General features: G+C 40.9%; 2 pseudogenes; both read right to left on the bottom strand.

Moving 5' to 3' along the window:
- Positions 1-685: 685 nt before the first annotated feature.
- On the bottom strand, positions 686-3,226 carry LOC103663507 (annotated as a pseudogene).
- Positions 3,227-5,821: 2,595 nt separating this feature from the next.
- LOC103663508 lies at positions 5,822-7,346 on the bottom strand (annotated as a pseudogene).
- Positions 7,347-8,184: the final 838 nt, after the last annotated feature.

Below are 8,184 nucleotides of genomic sequence, written 5' to 3'. Positions count from 1 at the left end.
AAGAGAGAGAGAGAGTGCGCGAGAGAGAGTGGGGGAGTGAGTAGAGGGGGGCAGAGGGAGAGAATCTTCAAGGAGACTCCGGGCTGAACCCAGTCTGAGGGGGCTGGATGTCAGGACCCTGAGATCGTGACCTGAGCCCAAGCCAAGAGTCTCATGCTTACCGCACTGGAGCACCCAGGCACCCCCATCTTTGGCCTTTTTAACCATCTCATACAAACCAACGACAGCTGGGTACATACACAAAAAATGTTACTGGAATGCTCAGAATCAGATTGCTTTGTTGCTGTTTTTGCTTTTTCTTACAAGGTCTTATTTCTCCTTTGAGATGATAATGAACATGGGCACACCACAGGTAAAGTCAGAGGTAGGACCGAGAACGCTCCGAAGGCTGGTTCGGTCATCCGAGGTCATTGAAAATTGCTGACCACCAACAGTATGTACAGAAATACAAAATGTAAACAGAAAATACACATTTTCCTTTTTAAAGTACTTTTAAGAGAAAAATCAGGGCCTGGGACGTTTGGTTCTTTTTTCCTCCCCTGTTGCAAATTCCCACTGTGGTTTTGGGTGGTGGAGCACGAGTGTCACCTGTGGGGTGGCACTGCCCACGTGGGGCAGCTGGGCGGGACTGTCCACTCGAAGGTGACCACGTTTAGAGTCTGAGACTGGATGCGAAGGGTGAATAGGTTAAGTTTTGTTTAGTTTAATTTTTCCTTTTTTGCTGTGTAGTCATCCTGGTTGGTCTTCTGTTTTTTGGTGTTGGCAACCTCCTCCTCATCTTCAGCTGCCCTTGAGCCCGTAGCTGCCTCGGCCTCCTCATCTTCCTCGCCATTCTCCTCCTCACCATCGCCTTCCTTCTCCTGCTGCCCGACATCTTCCCCTTCATCCACCTCATTGTCCGCCTCCTGCTCCCCATCTTCCTCCATCAGCGTCCCTGTTAGCAGGTGCGCCTCTTGTGTCCTCTGCCTCCTCCACCACTCCTCCCTCTCCTTTAAGTCATTGGTGGTGATCTCAGAGCTGGTGTCCACTGCAGCGATGGGGACACTCTCTGATCCGATGCAGTGGATTCAAAACAGAGAGTGAGTTCCAGGACTCTGGCGATAAAGCTGCCAGGGTCATTGGTGGCGGAGGAGGCGCCCAGCAGAGGTGGCTGAAGCGAATGGGAAGCCACACACAGGAATGATGCGAAGATGGCTTTTCAGAACAGCCAGAGGGAAAGGCGTTAAGTGTAGGGTCTGCGTCTAAGTTCATTATTTTGCAGGTGGATGTCCAATTGTTCCACCACCATTTAATGGAAAAAACTATTCTTTCTCCACTGAATTGACTTTTCTCCTTTGGCAAGATTTTACTTCTGTGTGTCTATTTCTGGGCTTTGTATTCAGATTTATTGATCCATTTACCTATTCCTTTGCCAATACCACACTGTATTGGTTATTGTAGTTTTATAATGTCTTAAAGTCGGATAGTGTCAGTCTTCTGAGTTTGTTCTGTTTCTTCAATATTGTGTGGGCTATTCTGGGTCTTTTACCTTTCCATATAAAGTGTAGAATCAGTTTGTCAATGTCCACAAAATAACTTGCTAGGATTTTGATTTACATTGCATTGATCAAGTTGGAAAGAACTGGCATCTTAATAATATTGAACTTTCTTATCCATGTCTGTACAATAGCTCCCTGTTTATTTAGATCTTTGGTTTCTTTCATCAGAGTCCTTCTGGTTAAAATTTTACTACAAATTCAATTTTTTTAAAGATAGAGTTTATCTATTTTTCTTGAGTGACATTTGATAGTTTGTTTTTCATGTGATTCATTCATTTCACACAAGTTTGCTAATTTATTGGCAGGAAGTTGTTCGCACTCTTCCCTTATTATCCTTTTAATATGTGCAGAATATGTGGTCATGCCTCTTCTCTCGTTCCTAATGTTGGATATTTGTGTCTTGCCCACCCCCCTCCCTCCATCCCTCCCGGTTAATCTATCCAGAAGTATATCAATTTTATTAATCTCATCAATGTACCAGTTTTATATTGCATTCATTTTATTTATGTTTTCCTGTCTCCCATTTCATTGATTTCTGCTCTGATTGTTATTATTTCCTTTCTTTTGCTTACTTTGTGTTTCATTTGCTCTTTTTTTTTCTAGTTTTCGAAAGTGAGAGTCAAGTTCATGGTTTTGAATCTTTTTTCTTTTTTAATATAGATATTTAGTGTTATTTTCCCCTAATTATTTCTTTAGCAACATCCCACAAACTTCAGTATGTTGTGTTTTCATTTTTATTCAGTTCAAAATGCTTCCCAGGAGAAGTACTTATGAAATGGTGGAGTGAAGACCTCCAAAAATTTCCCCCTCCATAAAAGCAATGAGAACACTGTGGCAAAAGTTATCAAAATTCAGAATTCTAGAAATTAATCAAAGGCTTACAATAATCTGAGGATTTTTTTCAAGAAAATCACATGAGTTTCAGTAATAGTGATCTTTGTGGAGTTTTAACTTGTCCTATTCCCATCCCCCATTACTTAACTTCATGGTAGCCTTGGAAACCAATAGTCTTGTAAGCACAGTAGCTGTGAAAATCAGCAGCCAAGCAGCACCTACCCGGAGGGGTGAGAAAGTGTTTGGGGCCTCTCAAAATGCTCCATCTCCAGAGCATTTTCACCATTTGACAGATCTGGAAGCTCCTTGGAAAAGCTCTGAGAGTGAAGCTTTATTTGACCTCTCTCAGAGCATGCTCTGTGCAAACGATATATCACCAAAGCATTTATCAAAAACAATGACAAACAATGGTTTAACATCACCACTATCTGAAGCAACGATGCCATTTGGGGCTAACACCAGGCTGACCCAAAAAAACCAAACCAAACAAACAAAAAAGCTTAAAAGGAAAAACGGGGAATGAGATATTCATAAAGGGGTTTAAAAACCTCAACGTACTTCTAGAATTCTAAAAGGCCCTGTGGATGCATAGGGCTGTGTGCACGCCCAGAAAAGAACTGAGAAGGCCCTAATCTCTCACCTCAGGCTGACCTTGAAGCTCTCCACGAGCAGGAAGTAAAAGTTAAAGCAAAATTGTAAACTGCCTGGTGCCAGACCATTGAGGCTCACTTTAATAAACACATAGAACCACCTGGCAAAGGTTGGTTGACTTATTGGTTCACAGCATTCAAGTAGATCTCTGTCCTACCATTACCTGGCCATAAAGAGACCTGCAGAGACTTCAGAGGATACATGCCAAGAATACAGACTTTACAGGGTTACCCAGGAAAGACTACAAACAAACAGCAGCCATAACAACAAAGATAACAGTCACAAAATAACTCTCAGCTGGGGGGAGGGGGGCGGGATCTGATTGTCAGAGTTGCCACATTTTATTCATTTATTTTAAATGTGTCTTTTTTGTTTGAAACAAAAAAATATGAAACATGCAAAGAAGCATGAAAACATGGCTCACCTGGAAAAACAGAGGGGAGAAAAGCAGTCCATAGAAACTCTCCTGATGAAACCAAGATGTTGGACTTACTTGACAAAGATTTTAAATCAGCGGTTATAAATATGTTCAAAGAACTAAAAGAAAACAGGTCTAAAAATTAAAGGTAATTATGAAACTGATGTATCCTCAAATATAGAATATTAATAGAAAGAAATTATAAAAAACTAATTAGAAATTCTGTAGTTTAAAATGACAATAACAAATTAAATTCACTTAGAGAGGCTGAACAGCAAATTTGAATTAGCAGAATAAAGAGTCAGTATGTTTGAATATAGGTCAATTTCAATGATCTAGTCCGAGGTACGAAAGGGAAAAAGAATGAAGAGAAAAGAACAGAGCCTCAGAAGTCTGTGGGACACCATCAAATGCAAGTTTGCCAACATATGCATAATAGGAGTCCCAAAAAGAAGGAGAGAGGAAGCAGTAGAAAGAATATTTGAAAACTTAGTAGCTAAAAACCAACTGAAGCTAATGAAAATCATTTATCTACACATCCAAGAAGTTAAATGATCCACGAGTAAAATAAACACAAAGAGATCCATGCATAGATACATTGTAGTCAAACTGTTAAAAGCTTAATCAAAGAAAATATGACAGCAACAAGAGAAATGTGATGCATCACAGACAAGGAATCCACAATAAGTTTATAGTTGACTTCTCATCAGAAGCCAGGAAAGCCAGAAGGCCATGGATGACATATTCAAAGTGCTGAAAGAAAAAGTCTGTTGACCAAAACTGTCTTTTAAAAAACTAAAGAGAAATAAAGACATTTCCAGATAAACCAAAACTGAGAGAATTTGTCCCTAGCAGACTTATCCTTCAAAAAAACTCTTAAAGGGAGTCACTGAGACCGAAATGAAAGGACAGTAGACAGTAATTTGAATCCACACAAGGAAATAAAGAGTATCAGTAAAGGTAACTACGTAGGTAAATATAAAAGCATGATGCATTTTGATTGAAATATTGAAATAAGATTCACATACCAAACAGGTATTGAAATAAGATTCACATATGAAAAAAATCTAATCTTTTAAAGTGTACAAATTCAGGGGTTTTGAGTATATTCAGAATTGTGCAACTATCATCACTATCAAATTTTAGAATATTTTCATCCTTAAAAAACAAAAGACCCATATCCCTTAATAATGTCTCCATTCCCTTACCCCCAGGCCTGAAAACCACTAATCTATGTTCTGTCTCTATGCCTATTCTTGATATTTAACATAAATGGAATTGTAAAATATGTACCTTTTGTGACTGGTTTCTGTCACGTAGGATATTTTTAAGGTTCATCCACATTGTAGCACATATCACTACTTTTTCCTCTTTAAAGCTAAATAATATTCCATTGTGTGGATACACCACATATGTGTATCCATTCATCAGTTGATGGACATTTGTGTTTGTTTCCACTGTTTGGCTACTATGAATAATGCTGCTATGAAAATTTATGCACAACTTTTTGTGTGCAGACATATGGTTGCAACTTTCTTGGGTATATACCTAGGAGTAAAATTGCTAGGTCATGTGGTAACTCTTTAACTTTTTTGCCAAGCTATTTTCCAAATAGCTGTACCATTTTACAAGTTCACCAGCAATGCATGAGGATTCTGGCTTCTCCACGTCTTTATCAAAACTTGTTGTAGTTCACAATTTTAACCATCCAAGTGGGTATGAAGTGTTATTTCATTGTGGTTTTCATTTGCACTTTCCTAATGACTAATGACACCGAGCATCTTTTCATGGTATTGGCTATCATTATTTATTCTTTGGGGAAATGTCTGTGCAAATCTTTTGCTCATTTTTAAATTGGGTTATTGTCTTTTTATTGTCAACTTGCAGGCGTCCTGTACATAATCTGGATACTAAACCCTTATCAAGCGTATGATTTATATTCTCTCCCATTCCATGGGCTTCTTATGTTTGTTTGTTTTTGTTTGTTTGTTTTACTTCTTGATGGTGCCTTTCAATGCACAAAAGTGTTTTGCTGCTGTTGTTTTTTGTGGGGTTCTTTTGAGACGGGGGAGAGGGAGAGGGAGAATCTTAAGCAGGCTCCACACCCAGCCCAGAGCAGATGGGGCTTGATTTCCCAACCCTGAGATCATGACCGGAGCTGAAATCAAGAGTCGAAGGCAGTCTTAACCGACTGAGCCACCCAGGTGTCCCATTCTTTTCTTTTTTTTAGAAGTTGTATGAAGTCCTCTCAAGCACAGCTTGTTTCTGTAGATTATTTTCCAAAGGTGTACAAAATGGAACCAAAATGGAGAATCCCTTAAGAACCCGAAGAGGGGCAACATTTAAAGCTATGATTACCCAGTAGCAAGTGTTGCGGCCTTCAGCCGCCAGCCACCTCCTCTTCCCGTTCCCCACATCTTCCCCAGACCGTGTTCGTTTCTTTTTTCTCAACATCTGAGCGTGCACCTTGAGGAAGTTGGCGGTTTTTGCCCACATACGTGTGTGAATATCGGCCTTAGAGCACTTGGTGTGCTAGTGCAGATGGTTCCAGAGCGAGTGGATCAGGTTGACGTGTTGTCTCAAGCACTAGCATTGGTATAGCGAGGGAACGGCATGAAGGTATACAGCCAGGTTGTCACCCACAGCAACATCCATGTCCTTCAGCTCCAGAGGACCTTCCCTGTGGCTAAAGAGGACACGTAGGACTGTGTGCCTGGCTCTGTCTGCACCCTTCTTTGAACTCTTGCATGAACACTTTGCCAATGACCACATCGTCATCATCCTTAAACACGGTGCTCAAGACTACTGTGACTCTGTCCTTTTTAGACTCAACAGACATGGTCTCATCAACTCTCCAATGGATAACTGCCCTGTCCTCTCCATCCTCGCCCTCTTCTTGGAATTGGAAGTCTTTCTCAAAGACAGAGGCAAAACAATTTCGTTTCAACACACCAGCCTTGATGCACAATGGAATCCTTGGACGTCGGCAGATTTTCAAGGTCATATCGCAGAGACATTGTGTCTTGATTCGGGATTTATCAAGGAACTCCAGTACACTATCTTTAATAACTCACTCGCACCATGTGCCTGAAGTTCCTTGTTGAATTTCGAGGAAATACTGACCATCACTTTTGTTTTGTCTCCAGTAGGATTTTAAATATGATAGAGGACTCCATCCAAATCTGCAAATATTACTTCTACCGCTTCTGATTGTTATTGGCGGCCATGTTCTTGACCTTGAACATGAGTGTCCCCTCCATGAGGCAGTTGTTCAGGCTCTTCACCTCTAGCAGGATCTCAACAGTGCCTCACCCCCTCCCAAACCCGCACCCGCTGGCCCAGCCACTTCCACCACTGCTGCCTCACCAACCTGTGCTGATTGGTTTATTGTTGTTGTTTTTTAACTGCTTTTGAGTTTACCCTGGTGATTTTTTTCAGAACACTTTTCATCTTACAGGCTTTCAGATTTAATCATTGTATGACTTCCTGAACCTGTAATGGTTTCTTTGTGGAATTAGCCATTCTGTATTTATTCATCATACCATTCAAATTTTCTAGGTGGTGTTTGTTTTTTCCATTAAAAAACCATTAGTGATATCTCGTGTCTCTGCCAAGCAGCTTGTGAGCAACACGTCTTTGAATTTTGATTTTAAAAATAATCTGAAAATCATTGCTTTGTCCTTTAACTTTTATGACATAGCTGTTCTTTTCTATCTAACTTCAACCCTTTTATTGCATGTTTCCTATTTTTTTATGATTTGCAGTTTCATTTGCTTTCTGCCTTGTACTATATGGACTGTATCTTATCTAAATCTGTTTTCTGCACTTATTTTGTTTTACTTCTTATTAAGTTTTATACCTTTGCTCACTCTTTCCTTGAAACTCTTGCTTCCTTCAGCATCCATGAAGCCATGTATCTCCTGAGTTTTGGTCTTCCCTCTGGCACTTTCATCTCAGTTATGATGTTTGGCCCCCCTCTCTTCCCATTCCTCAAATGTCGTGCTCTTCAGAGCTTCCTTTTTCTTCCCAACCCACTTTCCCCAGGCCATTTCATCCCATTCCTTGGATTTAATTGTCATCACTACACTAACAATTCCCAATCTTTAAGATCTATCCTAGATCTTTCTCCTGAACCCAAGCCCAGAGACATTTAGCTAGCTACCAGATATCCCCATTTGGATGTCCCCCGGGCACATTAAACACAACGTACTCAAAATGACACTCGTTTTTTTCCCTAGTGAGTAAACTGCTCCTCTGCCAGAATTTTCCCTCCAGAAAGTGACAGCCCTCCCCACCTCAATCCTAAAGCCAGAAAATCTGGAAGATATTTAACTCTCCCTTTTCCCTCAGGCCCCATATCACTCACGCACATCTTTCAGTATTCCTGATTTTGGATTCTACATAACAGTGGAATTCATCTTCATCTCGCTATCTGCAGAACCCCTGCTATGGAGACAAGTGATTACCAGCTCTTACTTGGATCCTGCAAAGGCTGCCTAATTGATCTTTTCCAATCTATCCTTCCTCCTGCACACAGGAGAATCTTTTAAATGGAAATCTGGCTGTGTTGTGCCCCCACTTAAAATTCTTCATTTGGGGCGCCTTGGTGGCTCAGTTGGTAAAGCATCTGCTTTTGGCTCAGGTCACGATCACAGAGTCCTAGGGTCCTAGGATTGAGCCCTGCATCAGGCTCCCGGCTCAGTGGGGGGTCTGCTTCTCCCTCCTCCTCTGCCCCTCCCCTCC

Source organism: Ursus maritimus, unplaced genomic scaffold (assembly GCF_017311325.1).
Source record: "Ursus maritimus isolate PB19 unplaced genomic scaffold, ASM1731132v1 scaffold_13, whole genome shotgun sequence".
NCBI lineage: Eukaryota > Metazoa > Chordata > Mammalia > Carnivora > Ursidae > Ursus > Ursus maritimus.
This window is presented reverse-complemented; position numbering and strand designations above follow the sequence as displayed.